The 24002-nt window shown below is 40.7% G+C and overlaps 1 pseudogene across 1 annotated transcript; it reads right to left on the reverse strand.

Annotated features, from left to right (window-relative positions):
* Positions 1 to 19581: 19581 nt before the first annotated feature.
* Positions 19582 to 20390, reverse strand: LOC309849201 (small ribosomal subunit protein eS4 pseudogene; annotated as a pseudogene). Its single transcript has 2 exons — positions 20170 to 20390; positions 19582 to 20101 (listed from the first exon to the last, which is right to left on the reverse strand). The product of its transcript is annotated as a small ribosomal subunit protein eS4 pseudogene (transcript).
* Between the last annotated feature and the right edge of the window lie 3612 nt (positions 20391 to 24002).

Here is a 24002-nt window from a genome sequence, read left to right on the forward strand (position 1 = left end):
TACAGCTAGGGCCTAGAAATACCTGTCCTGTTACTTAACCTGTCATTTAAGACACCCTCAAATGGTTTAGTGTGATTTAATCACTCATTCTCCTTCTCAGGCACTTACTATGCCGTCATTATCATGGTTTCTTATCAATATGAGATGCCAATTAATGCTTCTGAATTCTTATTGTTTTGGAAACTCTTAGCATTGGGTCTAGTTGCCTATGGATTGAATGCACTACCCACGTACTTTTTCCACATTTCCGATAGCCAGTGCTTCCTCAATGTCTAGCCTGACTCCAACCTGCAAATGATGTTTCCACCAGGAGTCCTTGGGTTGTATGAATCTTTTTTTTTTTTTTAAAGATTTTATTTATTTATTTGACAGAGTAAGTAGGCAGAGCAGCAAGCAGAGAGAGAGTGGGGGAAGCAGGCTCCCTGCTGAGCAGAGAGCCTGACGCGTGGCTCCATCTCAGGACCCTGAGATCATGACCTGAGCCGAAGGCAGAGGCTTAACCCCCTGAGCCACCCAGGTGCCCTGGGTTGTATGAATCTTTAGCTTCAGTAGATCCAGCCATCTGGGAAGGGTAGGAGGTGCAATGAAGATTGAAGCAACTCTTCAATGGCTCTGCCTGGAAGGCATCGTTCGAAAGCAACATTCCCTTCTACCCTACTAGGCTCTCCTGGCGCCAAGAGGAACCAGGAAGGAAAGACCCATAGGCTTGGGCCTGGGCCTGTCTTTGGTCTTGGAACTCCTCTCTCACATTTGCCCCAGGACATCAGCTTTTGGATCGATCTGGAATGGATTGTATGAGTTCCTAAAAGCTTAACAATTAGAAGAAAAAGGCCAAGAACCTAAGTTTTTCTTTTTTCTTTTTTATTGACAGCGGAGAATACACTAGTGTTTAGTATTATATGTATTTACAGCTGAAAATAAAACTGCTTTGAAGCCCCAACATGTATTAAGAAAAAAAGCCACTTTTCACTTTTTCCAAAATTGGACCCTCACAATGTTCTGTCCAGTTTTTATTGTTTTCCTGGAGTATTGTTTAGGTAGAAAGTGGTTTCTTGCCTTTTTTTTTTTTTTTTTTTTTAATCACATGATTCAACATTTCAAGATTTCTTGGTTTGATCTCCTTAAAACCTTTCTCCTGATGATCAGTGAAAGCCTTCAGGGGTCTAGGGACCTAGCCTCTTTCCTTTCAAGTATGCTTGGAATCACCAGGCTCTTATAATTCAGAATTTAATTTGAGGGCTGTAAGAACAATTCAGCATCCCAGTTTTGAAATTTGATGCGACTTTCTAGTCACTGTCCATCTTTTCTGCTTTTTTTCCTCACTTTTCCATCCCTCCTCACTGAACTCTCCCATGACATCAAAAGGAGCCCTGTTTTGAAGGGGCAAAATCACACTCACAGGACATTCTGTTTCAAATTGAAATTGTGATTCTACTTGATAAGGACCATGTTTCTTTTTCTGTTTTTCTTAGAGCCCAACCCATGCCTGAATTTTAACAAATGGGAAAAAGTGCTGAGAAGAAATTAGCTAACTATTGTATCGGAAAATGCTTAGAAAAGGTTTAAAAATTACGATTATTATGGTCCCTGCTTTATGTAAAGTCATTTTATTGTTTGAATAGCATTACTTAGTTGTACCTTTTTTTAAAAGTATAGAATTTATATGGAATTCAATCAGCTCAACCTAAACTACTAGGGTACATTTAAGAATTAATGTTCCTTTGTACCTTTACATTAAAAAGCAGTTCTTAGGTTCGTAATTTAAGAAAAAACATCAGAGATTTAGGTAAATATATCCTGGCTAAACTCATTGGTATTGGAAAGAGAATCCACAAAAAATAGTCTTTTCAGGTACCAGTAGTGTGAAAGGCATACATTCTGGACAACGAAGAAGAATCATGAAAGCTTTGGAGGGAAAGAGAGAGAGAAAGAGAGAGAGAAGGAAGTAGAGTGAGTGTGTGTGGGGGGGTCGAGCTTTTCTCTATTTTTTACCTTTCCCCCACATCTTGGTGTGGCAGGTGCTAGAAATATGGAGAATTGAGCTCTTGTCCTATTCATGGACCCAGCAAGTAATGTATCTCTGGTCAGCAGACTACTGGGCCCCTGTAGCCATCAGATTTTTCATCCCTTAAGTAAGGACTAGATTCCCTGTTCATCTGTCTCTTCTTGGGTCACCTTTTCATGCTAATCTTTGGAAGTATTTCAAAGAAAGTATCTTAGCATTCATTTCAGTCCATGTTTTTTTGTTCCTGTTCTTGGACCTTTGGTTGGTTTCTTTGGAGACAGTTTCTGACTGTTATGCCAACTGTTACAACGTTGTGAATATCAAGTTACAACCTATAGTTAATATTCAGTATTATTAGAATATTTTAAAGCAAAATCTACCAGATACAGATTTGTGGAGAGAATATGGCATTGCCTTTCTCCCTGTAGTCCTTTAAAAAAAATCTGGTTTATGGGGCTAAAATTTAAACTGTTTATAATCAGTGATGGCGTTTTTGTGCTGTAGTCACTGTTGTAAGAAAAAAGAATTCTCTAGTATTAAAAACTGAGAAGAATTTAAATTTCAATGATAAGTGACTAAATATAAGAAATATACTCCCAGCTTGGGGCGCCTGGGTGGCTCAGTGGGTTAAAGCCTCTGCCTTCGACTCTGGTCATGATCCCAGGATCCTGGGATCGAGCCCTGCATCGAGCCCTGCATCAGGCTCTCAGCTCAGCAGGGAGCCTGCTTCCCCCCACCCCCTCTTGTCTGCCTCTCTGCCTACGTGTGATCTCTGTCTGTCAAATAAATAAATAAAATCTTAAAAAAAAAGAAATATATTCCCAGATTAATAAAGAAATTGATATGAACGTCATGCAGTTTGTAATAGCAGCAGTGCAAAATTCACAGAACCATTTTATAAAGAACTTTTATAGATCAAACAAGATTGTCATGTGAATTTTATATTAAAAAAATTGATTTTGGGGGTGACTCCTGATCTCAGGGTTGTGAGTTCAAGCTCCACATTGGGCGTAGAGCTTACTTAAAATAAGTAAGTAAGAAAGAAGTGAATAAATAAATAAGTTTGGTTCTGTCTGGTCTTATGGAATAAGTGTATTCTATATTTTCCTTCAAATTGACATTGTAAGGTTATCAGAACTGTTTGCTTATATCTTACAGAACTTTGGATATGTATATAAAGAATTTATTTAGGGGATATGTTTAAAATGTAACCAGTGTATACTCTTCTATTTAGTTTCTAATAAAAATAAAACAAAATTTTGACTTATTTCTTTGTAGAAGTAACTCTAAAAATAGAAAATAAAAGCTGTTTGGTATTAAGACAGGAGACTTGATTCTCTTGGATAATAGTTGTCAATTTTCAAAATTTGGGAGCTCCTGGAGGACAGAGGTTTTATCTGTTTTGTTTATTGCTGTATGACCAGTGATATATGCTTAATACATGTCTAATTGTTGACTGGGTATATATGATTCCACTGAAAATCTTCCTTTATATTCTTTTGTACCATGATTGTGGACCATTATACACAAAAATTATTTGATTCCTATATTCTGGACTTTATGCTTTTAAAAAAAAAAAAGATTTTATTTATTTATTTGAGAGAAAGTGCAAAAGAACACAGAGGGAGCTGGTGCATAGGGAGAGGGAGACACAGGCTCCCCACTGAACAGGGAGCCTGATGTGGGGCTTGAACCGAGGACCCTGGGATCATGACCTGAGCCAAAGGCAGATGCTTAAGCCAACGGAGTCACGCAGGCACCCTGGATTTATCTTATTTTGACTAAGCTATCATTTATAGAACTAACTTGCCTCAGTTTTTTTTTTTTTTTTTTTTACTCTTTTGGCCATTTTCCCCCACTTTCTCTCAGTGATTAAAAAATGTTTCCAAATCTGTTGCTCAGTTCCAGACTCGAAGTGATTTGGACATATATTCATGTTGGGGCATTTCCTGAATGGTCTGTCTCAGGCACTCAGAGAGTTTTCTCTCTGAGAGACTGAGGAAGGAACATCTGACTTGGCGTTAAAGTAACTACGTAGAAAGAGTATGTTACCTTTGTGATTAGGAGCTGGTAACTAATCAATGAACAAGGATTGGTTGGTTGGCAAACCGCTAACAGCTTGAGTAAAGGGTATTGTTGAGTTAATTTAGTTATATACATATTTAATTATATATATGATTTGAAGTAATAGCTATAGTTACATAGAAATATGTAAGTTTTTGACAATATATTTGAAGTTTTTGACAGTATATTTGTAATACAATTTATTTGACAATAAATATGAAGTTTTTGACAATATATTTGTAAAATGGTTGTATATTTAGAACATACGCAAATTCTTTATCTGAGCATTGACTTCTCAATGTCTCACTTCTCTAGGCATTTGATGGTTTTCTGCATATTGAAACCATCTCTTCAGATGACTTTTGAATAAGAAATGACAGAGAGTGATGTGCCCATTCATGTGGCTTACCCTTCTCTTACTCCCTGGGTGAGGCACCAAGTCAGAGATTTGAGCTGAGTTGCTTGGTCTACTGATGAGGTTTGTTTAAGGACCAAGTGGAGCCTCTTGGCCTCCCCCGGCCCCGCCTAGCGCCCCTGCCCCCAGCCTCCCCAGTCAGCCTCCCCATATACATTTCACACTTGCAAATGTGCTCACACAGGAGTCCTTCACGAAACAGCCGCTAGTTTTATTTGAGCAGTCTTACAGTTTGAAGATAAGCAATGCCAAATCTAACCAGATGGTAAGTATGGAGTTACTTATAGATAAACTTAACTTGATGCCAATGGCTTTACATACATCCAACAACTAATTAATTTAAAAACGCTTTACCCCAGAAAGCATACAAAACCTTATCCATTTGGCATTAATAACATGAGATGAAGACATTAAAAATGATCAGTGTTGTGGTCTTTCGTTTTCCCTGTTTAAGGGAGAAATGCGATATGCTTCTTGGTACAAAATCAGTTCCTGCCTTTCAGATGCCACACTTTTCTTCAAGCGCTTATCTTATCATTTATCATGCAAGAAAAAAATTACCCTTGTAAAAATTCAACTTACAAAAAGTATACAATATATATGAAATTCCCTTGTCCTAAAATGCCCTTCCCTACCCTGAACACCGTATCTTACTTCCTTCCCCAAAGTAACCACTGATAAGATTTTGTTGTATATTCCCCTTGACCTTTATTCTCTGCATCAGTATAAACAATTCTATCTGTTTTGAATTTCATATATCGAATCGTATCACACAGATTGTTCCATAATTTAATATTTTCACCTGCATTTTTTCATATCAGCACACAAAGATCCAGCTCATGATTTTTTAATGCTGCGGAGTCAGTAGTCAATAGAATACTACTCTGTGCACCATTTTGGGGGGTTTTACCATTTCTCTAGTAATAAATCATTCATGCCCTCCCCCCGTATTTCAGTTATTAAAAAAAAGCCGCGGTGAACTTTCCTTGTACACATTTTCTCAAGTGCTTCCTTTTTTTGGTAACTTCTAATGAATTGCTTTGGTAAATTCCCTCTGCATTTTTGGGCCCATCTACCGAATGCAAAAGCTGGACTGTGAAATGCCGAGGTACTACTTTGGTCTTTTCTGAAGTGTTAAGGGCTTCATCCAGCATGAGGAGCTATTCGAGTTATTGAGCTATTGAATTCCTCTTTCCGCTGAGATTCCCCCACAAACTCTGGGGAGGGGAGGACATGGCAATGGCAGAAAACTCGGACATCCACCTGTTGATTCAGCCACCAATTAGCTCTTATCTTCGAAATAATCCAAAATCTTCCTTAATGCGACGTATCTCTATAGTCGTGGCTTCTCTTCACATCGCAGTCAGACCTCACTACGGAGGAATCTGCTTGCTCTGAGTGCTCTCCCCACACTGCAGTCTGGGCTCTGGCCCACTGCAGCAGCCACCACGGAAATGGCTCCCACCATGACCTTTTGGGTACGAGCCTCTTGCAGGCACATCGGGGCCCTCCTTCACCTGGCCTCTGGGCACCCGTCAAGGCTCTTAATCACTTCTTTTTTTTTTTTTTTAAGATTTTATTTGTTTATTTGACAGACAGAGATTACAAGTAGACAGAAAGGCAGGCAGAGAGAGAGGAGGAAGCAGGCTCCCTGCTGAGCAGAGAACCCGATTCGGGACTCGATCCCAGGACCCTGGGATCATGACCTGAGCCGAAGGCAGCGGCTTAACCCACTGAGCCATCCAGGCGCCCTCTTAATCACTTCTTGATGAAGGTCCTACCTCTTTTGGTTTGGATGACACGACGGTACCTGTCTATTAGCGCTACTTCAGAAGAAAGTAGCAGAAAACTCAACCCAATTGCTTTAAGCAATCAGGAAATTCGCAGGAAGTTCACACTAGTGGAAGGCTAGAGGTTGGGCAGGTATCAGGCTTGGCTCCAGCTCCAGATCTTTGTGATTCTCTTCTTTCGGTTGGTTTCCTTCTCAGACTGAGAAGGCTGTGGCCAGTCTGGGTTTCACAGTTCCTGAGGATGCCATCTGGAGGAAGGAAAAGCATTGCTTCTTGAAGCTGTGCTAAGAGAATAATGAAGAATTTTGCTGGAGTCCCATTATGCCTCTTTTTTTCCTTTTTAAAAAATATATTTTTCTGGGGCGCCTGGGTGGCTCAGTGGGTTAAGCCTCTGCCTTCAGCTCAGGTCATGATCCCAGAGCCCTGGGATTGAGCCCCGCATCAGGCTCTCTGCTCTGCAGGAAGCCCGCTTCTCCCTCTCCCCCTGTTTGTGTTCCCTCTCTCACTGTGTCTCTCTCTGTCAAATAAATAAATAAAATATTTAAAAAAATAAAATACATTCTCCCCAGTTTTGTTAAAATAATTGACGTATAATATTGTATAAGTTTAACTGTGTACAACATGACTCTATAGATGTGTATATGGTGAGATGGTGACCACAGTAAGTCTAGTTAATGTCCATCACTCAGTTATAGTTTTTTTCTGGTGATGAGGGCTTTTACTTTTTAATTTATTTTTAAATTTTTATTTAAATTCCAGTATAGTTAACTTCCAGTGTTAGATTAGTTTCAGGTGTACAGTATAGTGATTTGACACTTCGGTACATTACCCGGTGCCCTCCTTAGTCCCCATCACCTATTTCACCCATCTTCCCATCCACCTCCCCTCTGGTAACCATCAGTTTCTTCTCTAGGGATAAGAGTCATTGAGAGTCGGGACGCCTGGGTGGCTCAGTTGGTTAAGCAGCTGCCTTCAGCTCAGGTCATGATCCCAGCATCCTGGGATCGAGTCCCACATCAGGCTCCTTGTTCTGCAGGGAGCCTGCTTCTCCCTCTTCCACTCTGTCTGTGCGCTCGCTCGCTCTCTCTCTCTGTCTCTGACAAATAAATAAAAAAAATCTTTAATGAAAAAAAAAAGAGTCATTGAGAGTCATTGAGAGCATCTACTCTCTTAGCAGCTTTCAAATACACAGTACAGCATTGTTAACTACAGTCACCATTCACACTACATCCTCTATACCTACTTATCTTATAACTGGAAGTTCTTTTTTTTTTTCCCCCTTTTAAGATTTTATTTCTTTATTTGACAGACAGAGATCACAAGTAGGCAGAGAGGCAGGCAGGGGTGGGGAAAGCAGGCTCCTTGTTGAGCAGAGAGCCTGATGAGAGACCCAATCAATCCCAGAACCCTGGGATCATGACCTGAGCCGAAGGCAGAGGCTTTAACCCACTGAGCCACCCAGGCACCCTGTAACTGGAAGTTTTTATCTTTTGACCAACTTCTCCCGTTTCATCAACATTTCTTGAGTCCCATTGGGGTTCTTATTCCTCGTAGTCTCCAGCAAAGGGGGTAAGATTATCTTTAGACTAGTTAGCTCAGTCCTGGGAATTGAGACCTTTAGCCTGATTAGAGGCCCATGCACTTTACAGGGAGTTGGGGGGAATTATGTGAAGGAGAGCAGGAAATTGATACTTGTTAGGAAACCAACAATGTCCACCACAACTTCTGTTTCTTGGTTTTGGTTTTAGTTTTTTTGTTTTGCTTTAATCTCAGATTTCTCTTCTTGGTTCCCTAATGATTTCCTCTTCTGCACATCAATGTGGTGGTCCCCAGAGTATCTCTCGTGCTTTCTTCTCTTCTCACTGTTCATGTTATCCCTGGGACAGTTCCTTCACTTTCAAGTCTGTGTATGCTGATGACTTCTAAATCTACAACTCCTGATCATGGAGTTCCTATAAATGGTAGAGTCTTTTATCCAGTTGTATATTGTACAGCTCCACTTGACTATCCCATATGCATTTCAAGTTCAATGTGTCCCAAACTGAGTTAATCATCGTGGTCCAAGACCAGCACATCCTTCTGTATTCCCAGTCTTAATCAAGAGCCTCATCAAACACTATTCCCTAAGTCATGGTAGACCCCTTTTACTTCCTGACACTGAAGCAGGCCCAAAGCCTTATTGATCTAGCTATCAAAATGAAATAGAGCCGCAGGCTATGAGATATCCTTCCTATATTACGCTTTCTTTGGGTTGTGTTCTTGTATGTGATCTTACGGCATTTCGTATATAACTATAAAAGCACTAATATTGTTCACTAACTTCTTGACTGTGGGCACCACATCTTATTTGTTTTTAATATCCCTGTTCTCAGCAGAGCTTCTTGAACACTGTAGGTGTTCAGAAAACATTAGACAATTATTAAATGAGTTTAATCATTAAACACTTATTAGGCCACTATTATTTTCAGATTCTCTCCCAAGCTATGAATGTCTGATGCTCTTCATTGACAGACTTGGTCCTGCTCTGTGGTTGGGGTGGGTGGAGTCAGTGGGAAAATGCCAGAAGCTGTGTCCTAAGGCAGTGAGTACCAGGTCAGGGCCAGTGTAAACAATCTGAAACTAGGTCACAGATCCAAAAATGGCTAGATGGATCTAGGAAGCTAAGGCATGAAGCCAGTTGGGTTGGTGTCTGAGTTTTTGCAGAGGCTGATGGCAAGAAAATCTTAGAATTAATCCCAGGTCCATGAGAGGCACCTGTGACAACTTTTTATCCACCTCAAGATGCTCAGTGTCATAGTCATTGGAATACAATGATAAAAAGGAAGTGATTCCTAACCCAGTAGAAACACAATTAAGTGGGAAAGTGGATATGTAACAAAAACTTAACTTTAATGTAAGAAGTGAGATAGTAAAAAATATGTATGCAGCATTAAGGAATCTTGAAGAAGGAGCTAATGCATGTGCTTAGAAATTGTGATGAACTTGAGGGGATTTATGCTAATTGATTTTTTAAAAAAGATAACACTTTTAATACTAAATGTAGCATTTAACTCCATAAATTTTCCCAGGATAAATCATTTCCTTCAATACATAGGCAAAAGTTTGGTCCCACCGTATCTATATGTCATCATTTTTTTCCAGGGCTCGTAGACACGGTCATTCCATGGAAATCTTTTCAGTAGCTTGGTACTCAAGCTATAAATATAAGAGTTTTTTTGTTTCTTTTTTTTTTAGGATGGTTTCTATGCAGAGAAAAGATTCAGAATTTACTTTAGATGTATAAAAATTAATATTCAATAGAGTACGTTTATCAACTATACCTTTAAATTACTTTTAAGTTTAGCTTGTAAATCTTATTCTATTTAAAAGTCTAGCAAATTTTAACATCACTTTATAGGAATTTAAATAATGTTTATAAAATAAAAACCCTTAAGTATTTAATATTGCATTTATAAGTTTAATATATGTGATTTTCCTAGTTACTGCTACAGTTGCATGATTTACTAAAGAAAATTCTTCTTAACTTTTAAAATGATTCTTCTAAATCTATTTGAACACAAGTGGGCATAACCTTAAATATTCTAATGTTATTCATAAAGTTAGAGTTCAGCAAGTCTAAATCTATTAATTACATACATTTTAAAATTTTTAGGTTGACCCTTTATTCTTATAGGTCAAACTTTCACATCATGAAGACTTAAAATAACCAAGCATGCTCAGATTTTTTATTTTTTTTAAACTTGTGTTGTTTACTTAATTTAGGAAACACAGGATTCTCTAAATCAGGTGGGGGCAAAAGAGACAGGGTCCAGCTATGTTGCTCAGGCCAGAGTACAGTGACAGTTCAGAGACCCTGTCCCACAACCAAAAGCATGGTTGTTTTGACCTTGCTTTGTTTCCAACCTGGGCGGTTTCCTGCTCTGGGGAGATCACTACTGATGCTGAACTTGGTGCAGACAAAAGGAAGGGCACAGCAAGTTACTACCACCTAGAATTTCTGTGCTTAAGTGATCCTTCGGCCTCAGCGTCCCAGGTAGCTGGGACTACAGGTACATGTCACATCCAGTTAGATTCAAATGTAGAAATATTATTTATTGGGATTTGATTTTCTTTTTTTTTTTATTTATTATTTTTTAATTTGTTATTTTTTATTTATTTGGGGGGGTTGATTTTCTTTTTTTTTTTTTTTTAAAGATTTTATTTATTTATTTGACAGAGAGAGATCACGAGTAGGCAGAGAGGCAGGCAGAGAGAGAGAGAGGAGGAAGCAGGCTCCTGCTGAGCAGAGAGCCCGATGCGGGGACTCGATCCCAGGACCCTGAGATCATGACCTGAGCCGAAGGCAGCAGCCCAACCCACTGAGCCACTCAGGCGCCCAAGCGGGGGTTGATTTTCTTTTCTTCCTTTCTTTCTTTCTTTCTTTCTTTTTTTTTTTTTTTTAAATATTTAATTTATTTATTTGTTAGAGAGAGAGAGAGAGAGCTAGCACTGGCAGACGGAGGCAGAGGGAGAAGCAGGCTCCCTGACAAGCAAGGAGCCCGATGTGGTATTCGATCCCAGGATGCTGGGGTCATGACCCGAGCCGAAGGCAGCTGCTTAACCAACTGAGCCACCCAGGCGTCCCGGGGGTTGATTTTCTTAACCATTTCTCTATTTAATTAAAATCTACTCCAAGGCTGGGAGTTGATTAATGTAGGTGGACAAGATTATGTATCCATTTTTCCCCCCCTCAATGCAGTTACATTCTTGGAGACTTTGGGACACCCTGCATTCATCTGTAGTTGGGGTGGCTTCAGGTTCCTAAAGGGTGGATACAAGAGGTATATTTCCTAATTATTCCATCTATTCATTCACCTTTGCAAGGGACCTGGTCTGCTTTCATCACCTGATTGAATTTTGCATTTCTTTGACTCTTAAGATATTTAAATGAGTTGCCATCTGGCAGATCTAATGACTATTGTACTTGTGAATTTTTTGCATTCTTTTTATACCTTGCTTTTTTGTTAGGGCCACAACACTCCCATAAAAAAAGGTCATCCCACTGAAATCTGGCTATCCTTCAAGGCTTTGCCATAGTAAAGTCACAATTTTGAAGGTCATCCTGACTTACACCCATCAGGATCTTTTACTGTGTTTGCTTATCATCTCTCTAACCTGGCTGGCTCAGTCTCATTTTTATGGTTTCAGTTTGAATGTAACCCCCTCAAGAGTTTTCCTTGGGTTGCCCTTTCCAAGAGAGGGCTCCTTTATTATTTCATATACCAGTACTTACTAAAAAATGTTCTTCACACCACATTAAAAAATCTTGAGGAAGAGGAACAGAGCGGGAGATATCACAATTCCAGATTTCAAGATATGCTACAAAATTGTAGTCACCAAAACAGTATGGTACTGACACAAAAACAGACACATAGATTAATGGAGCAGATGAGAGAGCCCAGAAATAAAGCCATGCTTATATGGTCAATTAATCTACAACGAAGGAGGCAAGAAGATGCAATGGGGGGAAAAGACAGTCTCTTCAAATGGTGCTGGGAAAACTGGACAGGTACATGCAAAAGAATGAACGTGGACCACATTCCAGTATTATACACAAAAGTCAACTCAAAATGGATTAAAGGCCTAAATGTGACACCTGAAACCATAAAACTCCTAGAAGAAAATATAGGCAGTCATTTCTTTGACATGAGCCATGGAAACATTTTTCTAGATAAGTCTCCTGAGGCAAGGGAAATAAAAGCAGAAACAAAGAGTTGGGCCTATGCCAAAATGAAACCCTTTTGTACAGCAAGGAAAATCATCAACAAAATGAAAAGGCATCCTACTGAATGGGAGAAGAAATTTGCAAATTATATATCTGATAAAGGGTTACTATCCAAAATATATAAGGAATTTATACAACTCAACACCAAACAAGCAAATAATCTGATTAAAAATGGGCAAAGGACCTGAGTAGACATTTTTTCCAAAAAAGGCATACAGATGGTCAACAGATATATGAAAAGATGCTCAACATCACTAATCATTAGGGAAATATAAATCAAAACCATAACAGGATATTACTTCATACCTATTAAAATGTCTAGAATAAAAAAGATAAGAAATAAAAAAGTGTTGGTGAGGATGTAGAGAAAAAAGAGCACTCATGCACTGTTGGGAATGTAAATTGGTACAGCCACTACAAACAGTATAGAAGTTCATGAAAAAATTAAAAATAGAATTACCCTATGATCCAATAATTTCACTACAGAGTATTTATCCAAAGAAAATGAAACACTGATTCCAAAAGATATATGCACCCCTACAGTGTTTACTGCAGCATTATCTACAAAGCAAAGATATGGAAGCAACCCAAGTGTCCATCAGTAGAAGAGTGCATAAGAAAGATGTGGTGAACACACACACATGCTGGAATGTTACTCAGCCATAAAAAAGGAGACCTTACCATCTGCAATAACATGGATGGACCAGGTATAGAGCTAGGTGAAATAAGTCAAACAGAGAAAGACAAGTACCATATGATTTCACTCATATGTGGAATTTAAGAAACAAAGCAAATGAGCAAAGAACAAAGAGATCTCCTTCCTTCCAAAAAAACAAATACAAAAAACCCAGACTCTTGATACAGAGAACAAACTGGTGGTTGCCAGAGGGGAGGAGGGGGCAGGATGGGTGAAATAGACAAAGGGGGTTAAGAGTATACTTAGCATGATGAGCACTGAGTAATGTATGGAATTCTTGAATCATTAAATTGTACACCTGAAACTAATATAACCCTGTATGTTAATTATATTTTAATTTAAAAAAACATAAGAAATCTGTAATTATTAATTAATCTACTTGTTACTTCTCTGTCCCACTAGAGTAGATGTTCCATGTAAAAGCTAGTCTTTTTTTTTTTTTCAATTAGGCATTTTATTTTGAAGTAATTTTAGAGTCATAAGAAATTGTAAAGATAATACAGACTTCTATGTACTCTTTATCTAGCTTTCCCAAAGAATATGTTCTTCCATAACTAGAGTACATTATCAGAACCAGAAACCTGATATTGCTATGATACTATTATGTAGTCTTACGGATCTCATGGGGGTTTCACTGGGTTACATATACTCATGTGCATATGTCTGTGGATGTGCACAGGTGTGTAATTCTGTGAAATTTTATTCCATATATAAATTCATGTAACTTACAGCAATCAGGATACGAGCTATTCTATGAGTACAAAGACACTCCTGCTATCCTTGTAGGAGGACTAGACTCTTTTATTCATGATTTTTCTGCCAATGCCCTGTGTCATGTCAGGAACATGATGACATCCAATAAATATTTGTTGAGTATACCAGAACATGGCTGGATATTACTGGGGGGAATTTACCTAACTTGTTTGAATAAAGATGTATTACTCTGTTTATCGGATTTCAGTCACTAAGAGGATGTTTGAGGAGAAAAATGTTATCAAACTCCATCTCATAATGACTAATTGGCAAAGAACATAAAAAAAATCCATGGCTACCAAGATCTCCCAGAAGAGTTACATCTCTCCGAGTCTTACAAGCAAGGCTTTGCCAATGTGAAAAGTTTGTTAAGTCTTGAGAGGAGGCTTTTATAGACCCTGTATACCTGTGTGTGTATAGGTATATGTCGCTGATGAATTATGTGAAATGTCATTTCAACATCATCTGGAATCCAGACTAGAAGATGGTGGCCTGCCCGGAGTGCAGAATGCCTCGCTTCCTCCTATTTTCAGTGACTACTACCATCCCAGAGTCAACAGAAACATGACCCTCCATTAACGTGCTTTAGACGGACAATAGTAAAATTTCCCATAATGGATACTAGGGGGAAATCGACTACTCCTGAAGGATATTTGCACACTGTTGGAGTTTCTTGACCTTAAGATATCTTTTTTGGAAGCATTTAAAGAACTAAAGAAAGAAATTGCCCTTTAAGGAGACCTTGTGACCGAAGGAGGGGGAAAATAATTCCACTGCATACCAGACCTTACCTCTGCACAGAGTAACCACGGGACAAATGCTAAAGCAAACATGCTATAAGAATGCCACGATATTCATTCCCTGCTTTTCTGATAAGAAAGGTTTATGAATTTTTCTATCTTGAAAACCTTTGTGTTGCAGGCTTTGCTTTAGCAAGTTGCCTCTTACTCAGTGCGTGGAGACCAAATCACTTCGGAATCCATTTTTATTTAGTTCCTGGAGGTGTAGTGTATTTTGTGTTGGAAACCACAGGTAGGACCTGTTTCTGTAAATGATTTATTTCCATGGATCTGTTCCTTCAATTGATTTGTTATTTACATAAGAAAGTTCTTTCTTTGCTTGCCTCGTCAGCCCCCTCTGAGAGCTATTGTAAAGTATGTCACTGTCATAAGTACGCTGATTCCTTCCCAGACCAGTTGTGAGGTTTATACATCTTTAAAGGGATTCCGGGCACCATTTCATAAGGATTTTTCTTGAAGTTCTCTTTTGGGATAAAACCTATGGCTTGGGGAGGCTTTAACCTGGACCTCAGTTAACCTGGACTATTTTTTAAAAAAAAAGATTTTATTGGGGCACCTGGGTGGCTCAGTGGGTTAAGCCTCTGCCTTCGGCTCACGTCATGGTCTCAGGGTCCTGGGATGGAGCCCCGTGTCGGGCTCTCTGCTCAGCGGGGAGCCTGCTTCCTCCTCTCTCTCTGTCTACCTCTCTGCCTTCTTGTGATCTCAATCTTTGTCAAATAAATAAATTAAATCTTTTTAAAAAAATCTTAAAAAAAAAAGATTTTATTTATTTATTTGTGAGAAAGTGAGAAAGAGACAGAAAGAGAACATGAGTTGGGGGGGGGTGGGTGGAGGGGCAGAGGGAAAAGTAGGCTCCCTGCTGAGCAGGGAGCCCAACACAGGGCTGCATTCCAGGACCCTGGGACCATGAGCTGAGCTGAAGGCAGATGCTTAACCAGTTCAGCCACCCAGGCGCCCCCCAACACTGTGGACGATTGACAGAGATCTCAATTCTACCTGGATTTTAAATTAAAGCATCTTTAGAACTCTTTGCTAGTTTCACTGATTTTAAAATTCAATCTTAAATAAAAACAGGGCAGTTGCCATTAAAACTCAGCTTTAAGACAAATCCTGTGCCAGCCCTTCCAACCACACAGCCATCCTCAAGCCATTCTGGAGTGGCCAATGGATACATAAATAGTGATGTAACATCCTTAAACAAGGAGGCCAGTCAGTCTAGAGTGTGCCTCAGTGTCTTCACCTCTCTGGGAAATAGTGATTTCAGTGTCCTAAAAGGGTTTGTGTGGGTCTCACCTCTGTCTCTGTCCATACTATGGGAATGAGACGGGTATGGCACATACTCTTCAAGTTGGATTTCTGAGCTTCACCGAGCTGGCTGTGGCAGGCTGCTGGCCAAGGGAGTAGGGCCTGAAGAAGGGATGTCCCAGGTCTGCACTTTGCCCCCCTTCCTCAACAGCAGATGGAAGTTGTTCAGTCCCTTTGCACCACCCTTTCTCTTCCTGTAAATAGGAAAATGCTGCCTTTCTGCAAAATAACATTTCAAGAAGCACCTATGGTGTTTGTCTCCAACTCACTGAAAAGGAAGGGTGGTTTTTATATGGAGAGGAAAACCACAGGCCAAGGTCACCAAGGAAGAATAGTGCCTTCCAAAGCAACCAGCTGTTCCCAGCCACTGAATCCCATTGGTATCAAAGCTTATGGTGCAAGTGATTTCAACTCAGAACTCCTGGCTGCCATCTTGGAGCTGGCCGCAAGAACCAAAGGGAGTCACCAAATTTCAGCTTTGCTTAGGGAAGTCCATGATACAGGGAAAGCCCTGTCCAGCTTTCCAGGGAACTTCTAGAGATAAGGACTCCTGTGACTTGGGTCAATTAGGTGCACTTTCCAGACACTTCTCTCTCATCAACATGAATATTTTCCCAAATGTGGCTCTCTGTTTTACCCTTGCCTCTGAGGAGGAAAGTCTTGTCAGTGGTAAGGGCAGACCAGGGCAGGGAATTGCTCATTTTTCTGCATCATGGAAAATATAGGATGTGCAGGAAACATATCCTTTCAACTGGCTTAATCCTTCAGTGAGGCTGATTTCAATGAGCTCCATTGTGTTCAGCTCTTATTCGAACGCGATAAAAATAGAACACTTAGAGTGCTATGTCTGTAGAACCAGAGCGAAACAGAGAGTTGAGGTAATTGCCCAGATAATCCAGGCAAAAACAAAACAAAACAAAATAAAACCAACCACTGTTGAGAAGGAAAAAAAAAACCCCAAACCTCCGCTTTAGGAGTTTGAATGATCCAGTCTGGTTCCCTACATTGTTCAAATTCATCAGCTCTGCTTCTATATTTACTTTTTCTACATAGACGGAGCCTAAGTTATGTTGAAGGGTTTTCTCCTTCCCCCCATATTATCTCAAGTACCACCGCAAAAAATGCTTTTGCTTTAAGAGTATCTCAGTCTGCCCTCTGTCCCAGGAAGAGAAAAAGGAGATCTCACAATAGAATTATACATGTTTTTAACGTTAACACAGCAGAGTAAAGACAAGACGACTCCGGAGTTTCGGGGGGTAGGGGGAGATTTCTTTCCCATTTGTTTCTGTGAGTTCTTCTCAGCAGGTTGCTAAAGGCTGGAGATGGTTTATCTACACACTCACATGTTTTAGACCTGTGGCTTTATGCTTGGCTAAGTGCCTGTCATGTGTGTTGGTCACCAGCCCAACAGCCTGGCTCGTTTAGAGAATCAAGGAACCCAGTTCCCTCTGACACAGCAGCTGGTAATATTCCACTGGATGCGAGTGAGACGCTACCTGAATTGGAGATGTCGTCTTGGCGGGAGCTCTTAGACTGGCTTCCCACGTTGGGACCTTGGCACTGTGACTGGTCTCTCCGATTACACTCCCTGACCCTGTTGTTTTAAAGGCACTGCTTCTCTCACCATCCCTCTTACAGGGACCCAAACCTTTTCACTCAGTTTTCTGATTTTTTCCTTCTACCTCTTTCCCAACATAACCAGCCACCAAGTCCTGTGGATTCTTCTTTCCCAAAAGTTTCCCCGATTCCGACCTTCAATTATAGACCCATTCCCTGAGTTTAGGTTCTCATTTTCTTATCCCTCCTAATAATTTCCTGTTGTTTTTTTTTTTCAGTCTCACCCGTTTCTAATCTGCCCTAAGTAAATGCCAGAACAAACTTCCTTGAAGCTCTCCTTGATTGAATTGTAATTCCTTGCAAAAAAAAAAAAAATAAATAAATAAATTCCTTCCTTGATAGCTCCTTGCTGCCTAAAAGGTTCTGTCCAAATTCTTCACCCTGGCGTTGAAAGCGCTTGTGAGTTTGGTTCTGATGACATTGGACCCTCGTGTGAAAATTCGGCTCCAGCAGGTTGACTTATTGTCCTACATGAAATGCCTTTCCTTTTCTTGCTCACTCCTTTCCACCCTTTGACCTTTGCTGGAACATGTCCAAGAAGGAGAACACATACACATGGGAGCTCGTTGCATTTTTGAGCAGCTATTATTGATAAGAATGCATGCCTGCCTCCCCCCTCCTTCCCTTTCCTTCTCTCCTTCCTTTCCCCGTCCTCCCTTCTTCCCTCCCTCCCTCTCTCTTTCTCCCTCTCCCTCTCCTAGTCCTTATTCCTCTTCCTTTCCCCTTCATCCTCCTCTGTCCCTCCTCTCCCTCCACTTCCCCTCCCCCTCCCCCTTCCTCTCCCCCTCCCCTCCCCCTTCCCTGCTCTTCCTCCCCCTCTCCCTCCCCCTTCCCCTCCCCTTCCCCTCTCCCCTTCCCCTCTCTTCCTCCTCCTCCTCCTCCTCCTCCTCCTCCTCCTTCTTCTTCTTCTTCTTCTTCTTCTTTTCCTCCTCCTTCTTTCTCCTCCTCTTTCCTCCTCCTTCTTCCTTCTTTCTCTCCCTCTGTCTCTGTCTCTCTAATTTGGAGGTAATTTCTGTCTGCCTGTGCCTTATTTGTTTTTGATTGGTCCTCAGGAGAAATACAAAAGAAATATCATTCTCTTATATCAAAGCCCCTCAAATATTTGATGACCAGCTCTCTTGACTAATCCAAATACAACCCAGGTTGTAGTAAATGGTTTTCTATTAGAAAAAAAAAATTTTTTTTTTCTATTAAAGTGGTTTTTAAATCATTCTCCATCTTGGCTGTTTTACCTGGAAGTACTCCAGGGTATTAACAATAATCTTAAAATACAGAGTATCAGAAAAAACACAACTTCCTGATTTATAGTATTCGTTCCAGAGAACTTGATATATTTGTACCACTCATTTGGCTCATTATGTACTGTAGTATTTACAGGTTTTTTTGGCTGCAGAAGAGGGAGGGAATATTTCTGGTGCCTTTGCAACTTTGCTTATAAACTACATGATCAGCCTCTGGAAAGAAGCAACTCAGATCTTTAAATCTCTGTGTGCTTTAAAGAAGGTCCTGTAACTAATACGTGTTCAATCCTTTGATTTTGAAAAAATCATCTCTAGTGATGAACTTTGCTAAATTTAGTGTTCTCTTCTCAGTTCTTATATTATTTGATCTCTTGGCAGTATTGACACTGTTGACCACTTTCTCCTTCTGGAAACTTCCTTTGGTCTCTCTCATAGTGTACTCTGCAGATTTTCTGTCTAACTCGCTCAGCTGCTCAACCTTCCTTGTGATTTCTTTTTAACGATGGTTTTCCGTGAGGCTCTTTCTAATGCCTGACCCCCTTTTCCTTCCATGTCATCCTGTCCTCACCTCCTCTAATCAGATTTTAGCAGCTTGTGCGTGCTAAAAATAGTTCAGCTTTCTTTTCCTTGGAAGAGAGATGGTGGGAAGAAGAGCATTGAGGAGATTTGAGAGATATTTCGGAAGTGGAGTTGAATGAACTTAGGGATGTACTGGATGCTGTGGTGGGAACAGGGGAAGGAAGAGGGAGGGGCAGTAGGTAAAGGGGCACTACCAGCAGGGTGGTAGGTGTACAGTGGGGAGGAGGAGTATGAGCTAAGAGTATGAGATGCACACTTTAGTTCCCATCACAGCACTTCTCATCCTCATTGTAATCACCTGGCTCCCTGCACGGGCCCCGCAGTAGACCTTCCCTGCAAGGACTCACCATGGATCCTCTGTGCTTGTGGTTGTAGCCCCTTTCCTTGCAGAGCACACATTATGGCATGTTTAAAAAATCTTATTTTTTATTATTATTTTTAATCACGCTGTATTATCTTTAACTAAGTATAATTTCAATCATGTCTTCCTAGACATGTCACCTGGAGACCATTTTACCCGCTGTTCTTTTGCTCACCAGTCCCTTGTCTCTCTACATACCAGTGGTGAGGCAGATACCCTTTCTGCAAGGAAGAGCAATCCATGGTTTGTTGCCTTTGCCAATAACAAAAATGTTAGAGAGCCGAGTGGCAACGCTGTTACCATTGGCATTCTTCATCTGAACTACATCAAAAGAACCAGTGTGTGTTCTCTTTATTGGTGAACAGATCAGTTCTTCCCTGGTTAGCACCTCTGGTCACCACACACACAGGTTACCAGGGTCAAACTTGCTGAAATCAGTAATCTTTCCAGCCCCCAAATTAATCTGAGTGGTGTCATTCACCTTGATGAGGGGATAGTAGATGGTGTGAGCACTGTGGGCCACCAGATAAGGGGTTCCTTTTGTTCCCCACAAAGATCTTCCTCGTTCTGCAAAACTAATACTTGGCCTCTTGGGTATAATCCAATGAACAGCAAAGCAACACTTGGTGTCAGAGATCAGACAGAAATTCTCCCCAGTCTTGCCAATGCCGATGACATCTATCAGTAGGGTAAGTTCTATCAGTTTGGACCTTGTCATCAATCTTCCGAGATCAGACGAGATCGGGCGCGTTCAGGGTGGTATGGCCGCAGACAGGACCTTGTCATCAATCTTAATAAAACATTGCATACAGGTCTTTACTTCATCTCCTGTCAGGCCATCCTTAAGTCTTTTCCGTAGGAAAATGATGAGGAGGGACAGTCTTTCAGCTTAGGGGGACCAGTAGATGAATAAGAGACAAACATACTGGTCAGTCTATCTGGTAGCCAATGCTTTGGAGCTGCTACATTCTTCAGACACTTCTTGGGACCAAGAGCCATGGCCGTGCTGGGCATGAGAAGAGGATTGCCTCCTTCTAGTACATTAGGAAAGAGAGCTAAAAATATCTTTAGAAAAAGGTTTGATAGGGACTGTTTAAGATTGTTCAGACAATCTTGCTGCATACAACTGGTGTTATAAAACAGAAGAAAAAAAAGACAAACAGTGGCATTTTAAAATCTATTATGGCATTAACAGAACATCAGAAAAATGACACAACACACTGGATCCAAACTGGATCCAAGAATCCAGTGAAGTGGTATTTACTGAGTATCTGTTGAGGACAAGGCTCTGAGTTAGGGTCTTTGGGTAATCATATAGGCTTTGCTCACCAGGGGCTTGCTCAGGGGAGGCCTGGCTTATACCTGCTGTCCCAGGTGAATGAACAGTTCTCTCTTATGCACTAATGTGTTCTCATCTGGACAACATATTAACAGATCACACTATCCCTGGGGGATATGAATAGTTCCAATTCAAAGAAAAAAAGGGGATTGTTTTTGATATTGGGTTAGATGGGGGTCAGAGAGTCAACAGCCAGACATGGGGGGATTTAGGGATGTCATGAAGAAATTCACTCAGGAAAATTATCAGGAGAAACAAACAGACATCAAATTCCAAACAGAGTCAAGAAATCTCTAGAAGGAAGATTTGGGGGCAGATTTTTTTTTTTTTTTTTAAGATTCATTTATTTACTTGACAGAGAGAATGATCACAACGAGGCAGAGAGGCAGGCAGAGAGAGAGAGGGAGGAAGCAGGCTCCCCGCTGAGCAGGGAGCCTGATGTAGGGCTCGATCCCAGGACCCCGTGATCATGACCTGAGCTGAAAGCAGAGGCTTAACCCCCTGAGCCACCCAGACGCCCTTGGGGGCAGATTTTGACAGGATTCTAAAATGCCCTCATTTTCCAGATGTTGCCATCCCTTCTTGGTTTGAAATTTCCACTGTAAGAGTTATTCCCTGGGTTTCTACATTAAAGTAGTGGGGGAAGACGCAGACTCTTGGCTTTAGAATTCCATTATAAAAGAACAATATGGCTAGAGAAGGACTGAGACCTCTCCTCCCATTCCTGGAAAGCCTTTCCTCTTTGGAGAATGAGCAACACTACCAAGTTTGAAGACTGCTTGGTTTTCCCCTTGGCAGGGGACAGGGAAAACAAGAAGGCATAGATCCTGGGGGAAAGCTTGATCAAAACTGAGGATTGCCAGGACCCAGCGTAAGCCTTGTAAGGGCCGGGAAGCTCAGGACATTGTAACTGGAAGGAGGTGGTCATGGGAGGGCAACCAGAATGAAATCAAGTGTAATGATTCAGAGGACCTTTTTCTCATGAGAATTCAAGGAGCTGGCCCTCATGATCATGATGAAAACAAAGACAGTAGCACACTGTGATGAAAGAGGTGTCAAACCAGAAGCAGAGGAGTGCTGGACTGGTGAGGAGAGTGGGAAAGAGTGCTACTGGCTGTTGGGAGTGGGAAATCAAGGGAGGGGGAGAGGTGCTTAAAGAGGGATTTTAGGAACTTTTACTCTGTATGGTTTATAAAAAGTCTTTTCCTGTTCTACAGAAGTTGCATAGGCTTTACCAGCTTCACCCTGTAGTGGGGACCTCCATGTATGCCAAGCACATATTTGACAGAATAAAGACTGTAGATGTATTAATAAAACACAATTGAGAAAAAAAAAAGCATTACCGAGTCACAATGACTTCTTGTTATATATATATATCCTCATCAATAGATAATTTAAAGAAAGAACTATTTTTGTGTGGGTGTGTGAGGACAAGTCTTGGAAGGTTTCAGAAGCAGGAAGGTGACAAACACAGGTCTAGGGCCATCTTCAATTCTTTACTCACCCTCCTCTTCGCTGCTTTATTCGTCAACATACAGTGTTGAACTTTCCGATAGACATGGCGTACAGTTTTTGCTTTTAATAAAAACCTGGAGGTTATTTCTGACATAAGAATTTGATATTTCCTTGATTTTTCTCTTGGAAGATGAGATTAAAAAAAAAAGAGGAAGGTACATGTTTAAAGCATGTCTTGGATGTTTTCTTTGACTATGACAATGTTAAAGATAAAGATGCTTGAAACAAAATGAACTTCTCTCCAAATGTTTGTTTCTGTGGTGATTAATTAATAGCATGGTGTTGTGGCACGTAATTCCTGTGTTCCTCCTCATAGCAACCCTCTTCTCTCTACTCTGGTCCAGCCATATTTTCTGCGGCAGGGATTACTTTTGCTATACTTTCGGCTCGGGGTGAATGTTTGAGGATTGTAGTATTGTGTGCCATGTGCATGCATATTTCGGTTCCAGCATCTTTCACTTAACTCATTTGTGGGTAATTTCTAGATTTTTATCATTAGAAATAATATTGTGGTCTCCAGTGTTGTGGAGGCATGTTACCTGCCCCTTTCCACCAGTTGTTCTTTTGCGAGGGGGTAGTCTGATGTCCTCTGGGCCCCGCATTCTGGCACTCTGAGCGATACACTCTAGAGTTGCTCAGGAGTTGAGCCTAAGGCCTAGGTCTAATCAAAGGATTCCCTTGGCCACAGCAACTGGCTCAGCCATGGACCTGTGATCCAAACAGAGTCAGCTAGATGCGGTGAGTCTTGGATTGAGACTTCTGAGTGACTTATACTTTTTCCTCAAAGGATTTACAAATGAGAGGCCACAAAAGAGATACTGGTGAGGCCATCTTGCCATCACCTCAGAATGACACCCAGGAGGAAAGCAGGGTGAAACCAAAAGACAGAAACAACAGAAAACAACAATAAACAACAAACAAAACCGGAGTTTTGACAAGGTCGGTTAAACTCTGACTTCAGCCTGTTCTTCATCCAGACTTTGTTGTTTGTTGAACCAAGAAATCCTACAGCTATACCGCTCCCCCCAATACATACACACACACACACACACACACACACCTTTATTTTTAGATTTGTTTGCATTGAGAACTTCGTCTCTCGATGAGAGAGCCCTGTTGTCACCTTTTTGTTTGCATGTTGTTGACTTCACAGCAGATTATGTCTTTTGGATGATAGGACCTAACATGTTTTCAGTGTCCACCTTGTGTCAGGCATCATGTTAAAGACCTTCATTGTCATATTGAGGCCTTACAAGAGTCACTGAAGGTAGCTACTATTACAGTCTTCATTTTACACATATGGACATTGAGGCCCAGAGAAAGGACCAGAAAAAAACATTAATGCTGAGTCACAGGCTAGGAAGCGGCAGAGACAGGATTCCTCACTAGGTCTCTCCAGAGCCAGATCTACAACACAATTTGCCCTTCTGTTTCTCCTAATTTCCTTTATTTATTCCCTAAAAACAAAATGAATTTTGTGTTAAGTCAGAAAGACAAGAGTGAATAAAACCCTTTTGAGAAGAAGTGTGGTTAAAGGTTTTGGTCTTGGAACACAAAACTAAAAGACTGGAGTTTAGAAGGAGCGCAAGAATTGGAAGCGTCTGAGAAAAGACTCACAGTGGGGATTGACTATGTTTGTGAGCACTTGTGTGTGTGTGTGTGTGAGTGTAATGGTTGGAAGTTAGGATGCTTTCCCATCACGGAGTCTCAGAGTCTAAGAAGTCAAGTCTATCCAGAGTGAGCGCTCATGTGGAAAT

This window comes from Mustela nivalis, assembly GCF_964662115.1.
Source record: "Mustela nivalis genome assembly, chromosome: 15".
NCBI lineage: Eukaryota > Metazoa > Chordata > Mammalia > Carnivora > Mustelidae > Mustela > Mustela nivalis.